We start from the raw sequence: 11,011 nt of genomic DNA on the forward strand, positions 1-11,011 counted from the left end.
CCTACTTACCTATCTACCTACCTACCGATTGCCTTAAGCTAGCCACAGTATATTCCTGCTACTTATTGTAAGACAATGTCCTAATTGATACAGAACAGAGACCAATACAAGCAAAATATCCCTGGGGAAATATGGAGAAAATGGGATTATCTAGTCTGGGTGCATACAGTTACAAGTCCTATAATACCCCGGTAGGGGAGTTTACTAATCCATGGGAAAGAGTTGTGAAATTTCCAATTCGATCATCCTGTGTTCATTTGGGAGCAAGCTCTAGGAGACAACATTGCTGCCACCAAAGTATGATAGCAGGAGTTCAAGGATTGCATGGTGGCATGGTTCCTTCTAATAGAATTAGATGGTTTGAAAAAAGGGAATCACAAATTTCAAATATCTAAATTGGAGATCTTGAAATAGGATATTTAGGTGGTTTTTGCCCCACCTTCCATTAAACATCTCCTGTCCTCTGAAGTAGATTCCCCTTTCTTGCCTGATGGTTCTTTCCCAGTTTCCCAGATTATTGTTACAATCTCACTTTAGTGAATTCCTTAAAGAGGAAGCCCTTTACCTGCATGTCACTCCCTATGCCCACTTTACTGAGACCTGCTCCTAGAGTTAGGTGTCCGTAAAGCAAAGGACAGAAACTACAAATAAAACCTTACAAGTTGGATTGATGTCATACACATGAAGAAGAATCAAAGAGTTGCTGATTTGTACTAGAAAAAAATCTGAAGGATATGTATAAGAACAGATTTTATTTTATTTTTTTAATTTAATTTTTATTTTTTTTATTTTTTTAAGATTTTATTTATTTATTTGAGAGAGAGAATGAGAGAGAGAGAGCACATGAGAGGGGGGAGGGTCAGAGGGAGAAGCAGACTCCCTGCTGAGCAGGGAGCCTGATGCGGGACTCGATCCCGGGTCTCCAGGATCATGACCTGAGCCGAAGGCAGTTGCTTAACCAACTGAGCCACCCAGGCGCCCAAGAACAGATTTTAGAGTGTTCATGCAAGGCTGAACCATTTTTAGATCACCGATACCAGTCGCTCAGACAAAACTCTCTCTCACCATACTGTGAACATTGGTACTTATAAAACTTTGTTAGAACTTTCTCATGTGTGTTTGAAGAAACTAATATAGTTAATCATCATCTCCAAGTGACTATATAAAGAAACACATTTGAAAAATTACAAGGTTAATGGATTGTGTGATTTTGAACATTTGTCAACTGTTCCCTTTTCAGTCTTGCCGTATCCTCCCCTCAGCTGCCTATACTTGGTGTATTTCCCATCACAACTATCAGTGATATATTCAGTCTCATTAGGTTACAAGGAAGAATTAAGGAACAGCTTTGTGTCCCTTTTAGAATTCTTCCATCCTATTGTCTGAAACTCAAGTCTTTCTTTCCATCTGGCCACATAGGAAGAGAGAGTTGAGAATGAAAATATCAAAACCTGTCTTCATACATTCATTGAACACTTCTAGATTTCTCCATTCCTAACTCACTTTTCTTTTTCAACAAATTATTTTTGTTTTCTTTCACTACCAAACCTTACCCTGGTGATGGCCCTAACACTCAAGCCTTTGCTAAATTGTCCTTGAAAATAATTCTCTGGGAACTGTTTTAGAGAATGGGCAGTATTTATTTCCATAGATTTAAACAAATTGCAATTTACTGTTTTTCAAAATAGAAAAAAAAATAATGGCCGTGTTATTTTTATGAAAGAAGAAAAGAAAAACCATTGGCCTGAAATCTACAAAGGACCATGAGATACATAATTATAATTCTTTCATTTACTCAGAGAGGAAAAGAATAACCTTCATTCCCTTTAAGAATTAATATGAAAGCAACAGTAAGATAAGACAGAGAGAAGAGACAGGAGAGTCAAAAGGACATATCCTCTTGGAGAATTCAAAACAATTATACATGTAAGTAGGTTGTTGTATGTGGTACTCTGTACTTGTTTTAAAAAATACAAAGACACAGTATTATACTATCATTCTATGAATGCATGCTAGATGCATTGTATAAATTTACACATTGAATTACAAATGCCTATTGGAAATTTACTGCATGCACCTTCACTCTGTAGCTTGAAAGGTGTGTTAGTGAGTTCTCCAGAGAAACAGAATCAATATGATATATACATACGTATATAGAGGGAAAGAATTATTTTAAGGAATTGACTCACATAATTGTGGGGGCAAGGAAGTCTAAAATCCATAGAGCAGAAAAAAGCTGGAAATTCAGCTAAAAGTTGATGTTGCAATCTTGAGTCCAAAGACTAGAAATTCAGGTTGAAATTCTATACTGCAGTTTGAAGACAGAATTCCTTCTACTTAGGGAAATCTTAATCTTTGCTCTTAAGGCCTTCAATTGTTTGAATGAGGCTCACCCACATTCTGGAGGATAATCTGCTTTACTCAAAGTCTACTGACTCAAATGTTAACTACATCTAAAAAATACCTTTATAGCAACACCTAGATTGTTGCCTGACTAAACAACTGGGCACCATTGTCTAGCCAAATTGACACATAGCATTAATCATCATAGAAGGTTTGGAGGGAAAGAACGTTTTGTATCTAATCTGGTTATAGTTGCTTGTGGTCTTTTCTTTTATGGTCACTATTCTCAATTGATTTTACTAAATATCTGAAACTATTTTGAATATGTGACATATAGATTCATGTTTAGTACATTGTACTATAAGATTCAACCATGGCAAATTTTTCCACCGAATACACCTGAGTACGTTAGGTCCATTCTTTTCTGCAAGTCAGCCTCTGGTGGCTCATGCTTTGCTTCATCACTTAACACAGCAGCCCTGTGTTAGTGAATAGAAAATACACTAGAAAATAGTGTAAGAACAGAGTAGACAAGTACTAATTAAAATTATACAAATAAGAATTGTGTCCCCAAAGATGAAAGAATGAGAACATTTTGTTCTGACATATTGAGAATCAGAAAAATGAATTGAACAGGAAGACATACAAAGATATTTTAAGTAGAGTAGCAGATTATAAACCTACATAGTAACTGTTATGTGTTACAAGCCACTTCTTTTGCTTAGCAGAGCCTACTCTTAGTTATATCTGGAGACTGTGTTATCAAGAACTCCTGAAAACATCTTGATCTCATAAAAATGAAACTCCACCAAAACTAATGGCACAAGACTAACTATATTATTTCTTCAGATATTGGATCTGCTTTTCTCTGACATGACTTGATAATTTATGTGCTACTCAGAATGATGTTTGTTCTACATCTTGCAACCAATTCCCACACACAACACATTAGAAAAGTCATTTTAACAGATTGTCAAGTAAAGAAGATAAGAAAAAAAAAAGCCAAATGTATGAATGACTCATGTTTGGGCTCCTAGGAAAAGGCTTTATTTTTGTTTGTTTTTGTTTTTATAATGAACAAAGATGCAATATTTTGTTCTGAATTCTTTCGTGTGATAGCTAAAATTCCCTTTTTGTGGCACACATGGTAAGTCATTTTATATTACCTTGGTAGTTTCATGAATGTCTTTTCTCATCGAGATTCCATCTGTGTCCAGTAGAAGGAGCACTCAGCTAAAAGGAAAATAAAATAGACTTAAAACAAAATTTCTAAAATGCTAGCAGCCCTGGGACACAACTCTATTTCAGAGACAGCTGCTCTGAAGCTAGGTTGTGGTCTGTGGATGGGCAGTTTTACAGGAACCTGATTCAGGATGCAGCTATTAGGCCCCATACCAAAGATGGGCCTGACCTCACTCCACCTCTGGTTACTTTACCTCTGGGAGGGTCTCAAAACTGCTGGTCAGCTTCTCAGTAGCTAAGATGCCCAAAGGAAAAATTGTCCCCAAAACTAGGGCCACTGTTCTGACTTTTATCTTCTTTTGGATATTGACCTGATAATTCTTTACTACAGTAGTCCCCCCCACCTTTTATCTGCAGGGGGTATGTTCCAAGACCCCTGTGGATGCCTGAAAATGCAGATAGCACTAAACTCTGTATATATTAAGGTTTTTTTTGTACATACCTACCAATGATAAAGTTTAATTTTTAAATTAGGCACAGTAAGAGATTAACAACAACTAATAATGAAATAGAACACTTATAACAATATATATGGTAATAAAGGTTATGTGAATGTCATTTCTCTCTCAAAATATCTTATTGTACTGTACTTACCCTTCCTGTGATCATGTGAGGTGATAAAATGCCTATGTGATAAGATGAAGGGAGGTGAATGACGTAGGCATTGTGACATAGGGTTAGGCTACTACTGACCTTCTGATGGCAGAAGGAGGATCATCTGCTTCCAGACTGAGGTTGACCCCGGGTAACTGACACCATGAAAAGCAAAACCATGTGTAGGAGAGAGCTACATATTTTGTGAGCTTCCCAGGACCGTCTGGCTAACGACTTTTATATTGTGTTTAGATTCTCTCTGTTAGTAGCAAAGTTGGTTCAAAATATGTATTCCCACCTTACCAGAAGTAGAGTGCATTGCCATTTCTTAACTCTTTTATATTCTTCCTCTATCTCTTAAATTTGGATGTGCACAATGACCACCATATTGAGGACCAAAGCCAAGTTTTATGAAATCTAATCTACATACTATAATGTGGAAAATGGTTTTAACATCATTTATCTCATTTTGCTGAGCTGTAATTGTGCTTATTTATTGATTGCCTTGGAGCCTTGGCTGGGGTTTTCTTTCAATTTAAAGAGCCTCCTTATCTGAAGTTTGCCTATGCTCTCCTACCCATATTAGGAAGGTTTAGCTCAAAGCCAATTCCATCCATGACTTCTTCTTCTACTTCTCATTCTTGTTTGATCTCTATTTATTCTGAAATACCATTTTACTTATTCTCTGTGTGATATTCATAGTGTTTTTACTCATTAAGGAGTAGGAAGTGTGGTGGGCAAGATGATTTCCTTTGCAACTCTGGGATGCAAACTCTCCCAAGACATGGTTTAAGCTCTTAGTATCTTCCTCTGAATTTATTTCAGTGCTTTAGACAAAATAGGGAGGCTAGATTTGTTAGAGACATCACTTTGAATATCTCACCACATGTTAGAGATTTTTCCATTGCTCTCTGGATCCCATAGAAGCTTCTGAACATTACCTTAATTCAATGTGTTTCCCTGAAAGAATTTTAACTGGTATGTGGTGTGTTTTTTCTTCCATTTTTTAATAGTTATGACTTTTAGTGCATATAAAAAATAAACAGAAACCCATGATTTCACAAATATGATTATGGTAATATGGGCATCATGAATAATAGACACGTCAATGAAAAGATAAAGGGATTTTTCAAAATTCGCGAAGGTGGTGGGTAAATGTGGTAGGCTGATTGTAACAATAGTTCCCCTTTGCCCACAATGTGACGCTGTCACTCCTCCCATCCATTTCCCTACCTTTGAATCTGAGCTAGCCTTCTAACTTGCTTTGGCCTACAGAATGCGGTGGGAATGACAAGATGCTAGTTCCAAGCCAAGGCTTCAGAGGACTTGCACACTTTTGCTTCCTTGAAAACTTGCCAAGAAATTAGAACAAGCAGAGGCTAGTTTGCTGGATTATGAGAGACCAAATGAAGCTGAGCTGGGTCTTTCCAGCTGTGGACATGCTGGGTCAGCCATCCTCCCTGCACTGGCCCCCTGCCAGAGGCAAATGTATAAGTGAGCCCAGCCAAGATCAGCTGGGACTTGGTTCAAATCAACAAAACCATCCAGCTGACCCACAGAGTCAGGAGCAAAAACAAATATTTATTATCATATGCTGCTGAGTTTTTATTAAGTACTAGTATTGTGACAACAGATAATACAGAGAATGACCAAAATTTGAGAAACACCTTTTTATATAGTGTACTAGCTATTGTCTTTGACCTTTTGATATGTATTATATAATATCGCATGCTTCAGAATCAATTCCAGAGCAGGTTGTGGAAGAAAAACAGATTAGACTTCAAGATCTATTTCTTCTACTTTTCTTCCCTATGGAATTCTCTTCCAAATATGTTTCCTTACTATTACTATAGAATTTTAAAGCAGTGGCTAGGTAGGGACAGATAACGAGTGAGGTATAAAAGAGATCATCAAAGGGAGGGAGGCAATCCAGGCAAAATCGCTTTAATAAATGTTCATTAATCTTTTTAATTGCTTAAAAGTTTGAACTCCAACTCCAATGATTGGTCAGTAACCCTTCTGCTTCTAAATGAGATCTGAGCTATTATTTCTCTCTTTAACTAGAACAATTTTCTTAGAGGTCCCACATTTATTATTCAGAATGCTGTGGAAAAGGAGAATGATTGAGCTTGGAGCCAGCCAGACCTGATTTGGTTCCTGGCTTCCCTATTGCCTCTGTGAGTTGGGGGAGTTGCTTTATCTGTGAGCCTCAGTTTCCTCCTCTATCAAATCAGGACAATATGATTTTTTTAAAAGAGACTTAAGATACTATACATAAAGTCTGGTACAAATACATATGTAAAAGATGGCAGTTACTCCCTCCAAGGCAGCTTGTTGTTTCTTAGACACTGAATACCTACAGGTACTCACTCTTGACTCACTCTTGACTGGGTAACCTACTCCTCCAACCAACCTATCTCAGTTCATTTGGGCTGCTATAGCAAAATTCCATAGCCTGGGTGGCTGATACACAACAGATATTTGTTTCTCACAGTTCTGGAGGCTGGAATTCTGAGATCGGGGTGCCAGCCCAATCCAGGTCTTGTGAGAACCCTTTTTTCTGGTTGTGTTCTGCTGTCCTCTCTCTGGTCCTCAGATGATGTTGAGCAGGCAGGAGAACTCTCTGGCTTCCCCTTTATAAGAGCACCAGTTTCACTTATGAAGCCTCCACCCACGTGACCTAGTCGCTTCCCAAAGGCACCCCCCCCCCCATTACATTGGAGGGTTAAGATTTCAACATATGAATTTGGGGGAAGATGGAAACATTCAGTGCATAACATGTCTCAAAGCACAATGACATTAAACGGATCTCAACTCTCTTCTTCCAAAATCACTCTTACAAGATTAGGGACAGGGACTTGGCTTTGACTACAGCCACATCCGCATCTTACCCTGTTGAGTCAGGTTCACTTGCTCTGCAGTATCCGATTTACTGAAGTGGTTAAAATTGACCACATTTTCCCAATATTTTCCTAGGCTTGGAGCTAGGTTATTAGATAAGATGGTGATTGCAAAATGATGATTCTTCTCCTTTTAACTTTTAAGGAATTGCTCCTGTTTTTATCTTTTTATTTCACTGCAGATATGTCTTTCCAAAACCCTCTTGGGTTCCTATGAACCAAAGTTCTATTAGATGCATGTTGCATTTCAAGACAGCAAACATGAATACCCATATAAACTAGAACTTCAAGACTGAAAGGAATCTTGAGGAGACACTTTGTACATTGTTATCTGGTCAACATTATTTAGAACCTAACGATTCAAAGATTTTAGATCACCGAAGCTCAGCCTGCTTGTGTGAGTCGAGGTTCTCCAGAGAAAGAGAATAATAAACAGATTTATTATAAGGAATTGGCTCACACAGTTATGGAGACTGACAAGTCCAAAATCTGCAGAGCTCATGTCCCAGTTTGAAGATCATTAGGTAGAAAAAGCTGATGTGCCAGTTTGAAAGCTTGTAGGCAGGAGAATTCTCTCTTACTTGGGGAAGAGTCAGCGTTTTGTTTAATTCAGGCCTTACTGTGCAAGTCCCCCCCCACATTAGGAAGGACAATCTGCTTTACTCAGTCTGCCAATTTAAATGTTAATCTCATCCAAAAACACCCTCACAGAAACACCTAGAATAATGTTTGACCAAATATCTGGGTACCTGGAGGCCCAGGGAAGCTGACACATAAAAATTAATCATCACATTCCTCATTCTTCAATGAAGATCTGAGGCCTAGTGAGGTGTAGACATTTTCTCAAGATACAAGTCATGACATGTAAGACTAGAACCACCAACGTGCTGACAATGTTTGAAACCAGATCACCAAAAGAGAAAAAAAAAAAATAGGAAAAAAGTTTTGGTTTGTACATTTGCCAGTGTCCATAGTGGAAAGGAGTATGTAGTGATGGGAAGGAAGAGAAAAAGAATTTTAAAAAGAAAGAGAAAAACAAGAGGGGTTTTGTAAGAATAAAATGTGCCGTGGCCTGAGCAATGAAATGAGAGCAACTTTGTTTCTAAAGGACAAAAGGAAGAAAAAAGGTATATCTGAAGTCATTTACTCAGCCAGCATTAAGTGATAAACTATATCACATCAATGCTTTGAGGTCCTACCCTCAGACCAGGGACAAGGAATCCACTGTTAGAAGAATGGGGGTCAGTTCAACTTACAGAATTCATCAAAGCTTTATAATTAAACAACTCTTTATGAGAAATCAACCCGGTCTCTGTGGGTGTGACTTAACATATCCTCCCCCCGCCTGCCCCACTCCCCAAATTCAGCCAGACAACATCCAGGTCTGTTCATGGACCTTAGTGGTGCCTTTGAAGTAGGCAAGCCAGTTCTCATGGCCTCTAATCTTCCTATTAGGAAAACAGACACGAAACAAAATTTGCTTTTAGTTATAAATTTTAAATCATCAAAACCAAAAACTGGGAAAAATGACTCTAATTTTAAATATCCCACTTTCCAGTGCCTTTGTTCAAAATCTGAATCATTAGCTTTCATACTAAAAGTGAGAAGGAATGTTACAGATTAAAGAACCAGATTGATGTTTGAGGCTTAAATGATTACATAGCCCAAGATTTAACATACAAAATATATAGAAATTCACATCAAATAATGAATACAAGTATTTTCTTGAGCTATTCTTATTTCTAGATGTTCTCCCAATGTACAAATGTTGCAAACTGGAAGTAATTCAGGAAAACATTTTTGAGTTCAAAGGTGTAAAAGTGGGGTCTGATTAAAAAAAAAGAACAAACACCTAACTGTGGACAGAATCAATTGTTCTGTGCGTTTGTATTCCAAGAAGCATCCTGTGATATAAACATCTCTTCTCCCAAGGCGGAGTATCATCTCCTTGCCAACATACCCTCAGAGATGGCAGTGAATTAGTAGATCTGTGGGTCTCAAATTGTGGTCTACTGACCAGCAGCATCAGCAAGTTCTTGTTAGATCTGCAAATTCTTGGCCCTACCTGAGACCAGCTGAATCAGAAACTCTGGGGGTGGGGCCCAGAGTGTCTTAACAAGCCCTCCAGGTGATTCTGATGCATGCTCAAGTTACATGATGCTTTTCCTTTGTAAGACCAACGCCCTCCAGAAACCAGTTTCTCATTCTCCTCTCCTAAGGCAAAACTCCACAAACCAGGGTTTAGAAGGGAAAGAAGATTGTATTTTAGTGAGGAATTAGGTTATACATTTTCAGCTTATCACTCACCACTTGCCCCTTCCCTCTCCTAACCAAACAAGTCTTAGCACCCCAGATTTAAAGGGTCACAGACTACTGTGATGTCATTTCTCCTGAAGGGCTTATAGGATTCAGCATATAACTGTATTCACAGGTATGTTTTATTGCAGTGAAAGGAAGCAAAGCACAATCAGCAAAGAGAAAAGGCATCTGGGACAAAGTCTGGAAGACACCAGGTGCACCAATTCCAAAGGTCCTCTCCCAGGGGAGTCACGAGGGATGCACATAATTCCTGCCGCAACTAGCTGGGACAACACATGTAAAATCTTGCCAAGCAGGGAAGCTTATTAGAGACCCCTTGCTCAGGGTTTTTAATGGGGGCTGATCATATAGGCACTTTCTCCCTAGTGTCTGCTAAAATTCCAGACTCCCAGAGGGAGAGCAGGTGTTTGTCATAAGCCAGACTATTTGCATCAGCAGTTAGGCATAGCGGGCCACGCTACACCGGGTCTGGGAATGGTGGGAACCCTCCAAAATGCAATTTCCAGATGCCAGCCAAGGACCAACTATGTAAGCAGACTTTTCAAAGGATATCGGTCAGGCCTGTTATGTCAACTATTTTCTGTACAACTCCTTTCTGTTTCCTTTATCTGTGAAGGGACTTAACGATTAAATGAGATAATATATATAAAGTTTGCAGAGCTCTGACTGACTCAAAATGATCCCTTAATAAATGCTAGCTAAAGTTAGTATAATTTGTGTGGAAGAACACATCCAGCCACCAGTACCAGATGTTGACCGTCGAGGGTGGGTCATAGTTCATCTTTTTTCTCTTTGCACTTTTCACTATTTTGTCCAGCACACAGTAGGTGCTCCTTAATTATTGGATGATGTGGTAGTGTTTTCTACCCTCCAATCTAATCTCTGTTTCTTACTTTTCAAGTCCTCCCATGTGACCTTTCTTATAACTGGTTTAGTCTTGAGTCAGTCTCTAGAATGTTCCACTATATAGAAGACGGACTTCCCATGGTCACCAATGACAGACTTTTCTCCAAAGTTATATGGAAAAATAGATATATTTCTTGTCTTGAACCTTCTAGCTCCTGCTATAGTAGATGCCTAAACCCTGCCTGAGCTCAGATTCCAGGACAGGATATTGTTAGTCTCTCATCTGAAACTTTCTAAGTCTGGAACTTAGATAATCACCGTCATTTTTAAAAGAGCCTCCATATTTCTATTAGTCAGACCTTCATTTATAGGTGTTCAGAGTTATAATCTTGGAGTTATTGTGAATTCTTGACTTCATGAACTCATCAGCCTGGCTTACTACTTATTGTGTGGAGGGCCCCTTAATGTTCAGAAGTGTCACTGACTATCATATTGTAAAACTTCTTCAGAGCAAAAACCTCCCACTGGTTGTTAGCATTTTGACATTTCAGTGCATCTTGCATACCCCATCTTACATAAGGGTGTGTGATCACTACAAAATCCCTTAGACATTACTAAAAATATCTACTGAAGATCTAAACTGTACATTAAATAAAACTTAACTCTTTGGCCTATCCCTAGTATCTCTACCAATTTTTTAAATTTCTTTTTTTTTTTAAAGATTTATTTGAGAGAGAGAGAGAGAGGAGAGAGCACGTGTGAGTGGG

Source organism: Neomonachus schauinslandi, chromosome 1 (genome assembly GCF_002201575.2).
Source record: "Neomonachus schauinslandi chromosome 1, ASM220157v2, whole genome shotgun sequence".
Classification (NCBI taxonomy): Eukaryota; Metazoa; Chordata; class Mammalia; order Carnivora; family Phocidae; genus Neomonachus; species Neomonachus schauinslandi.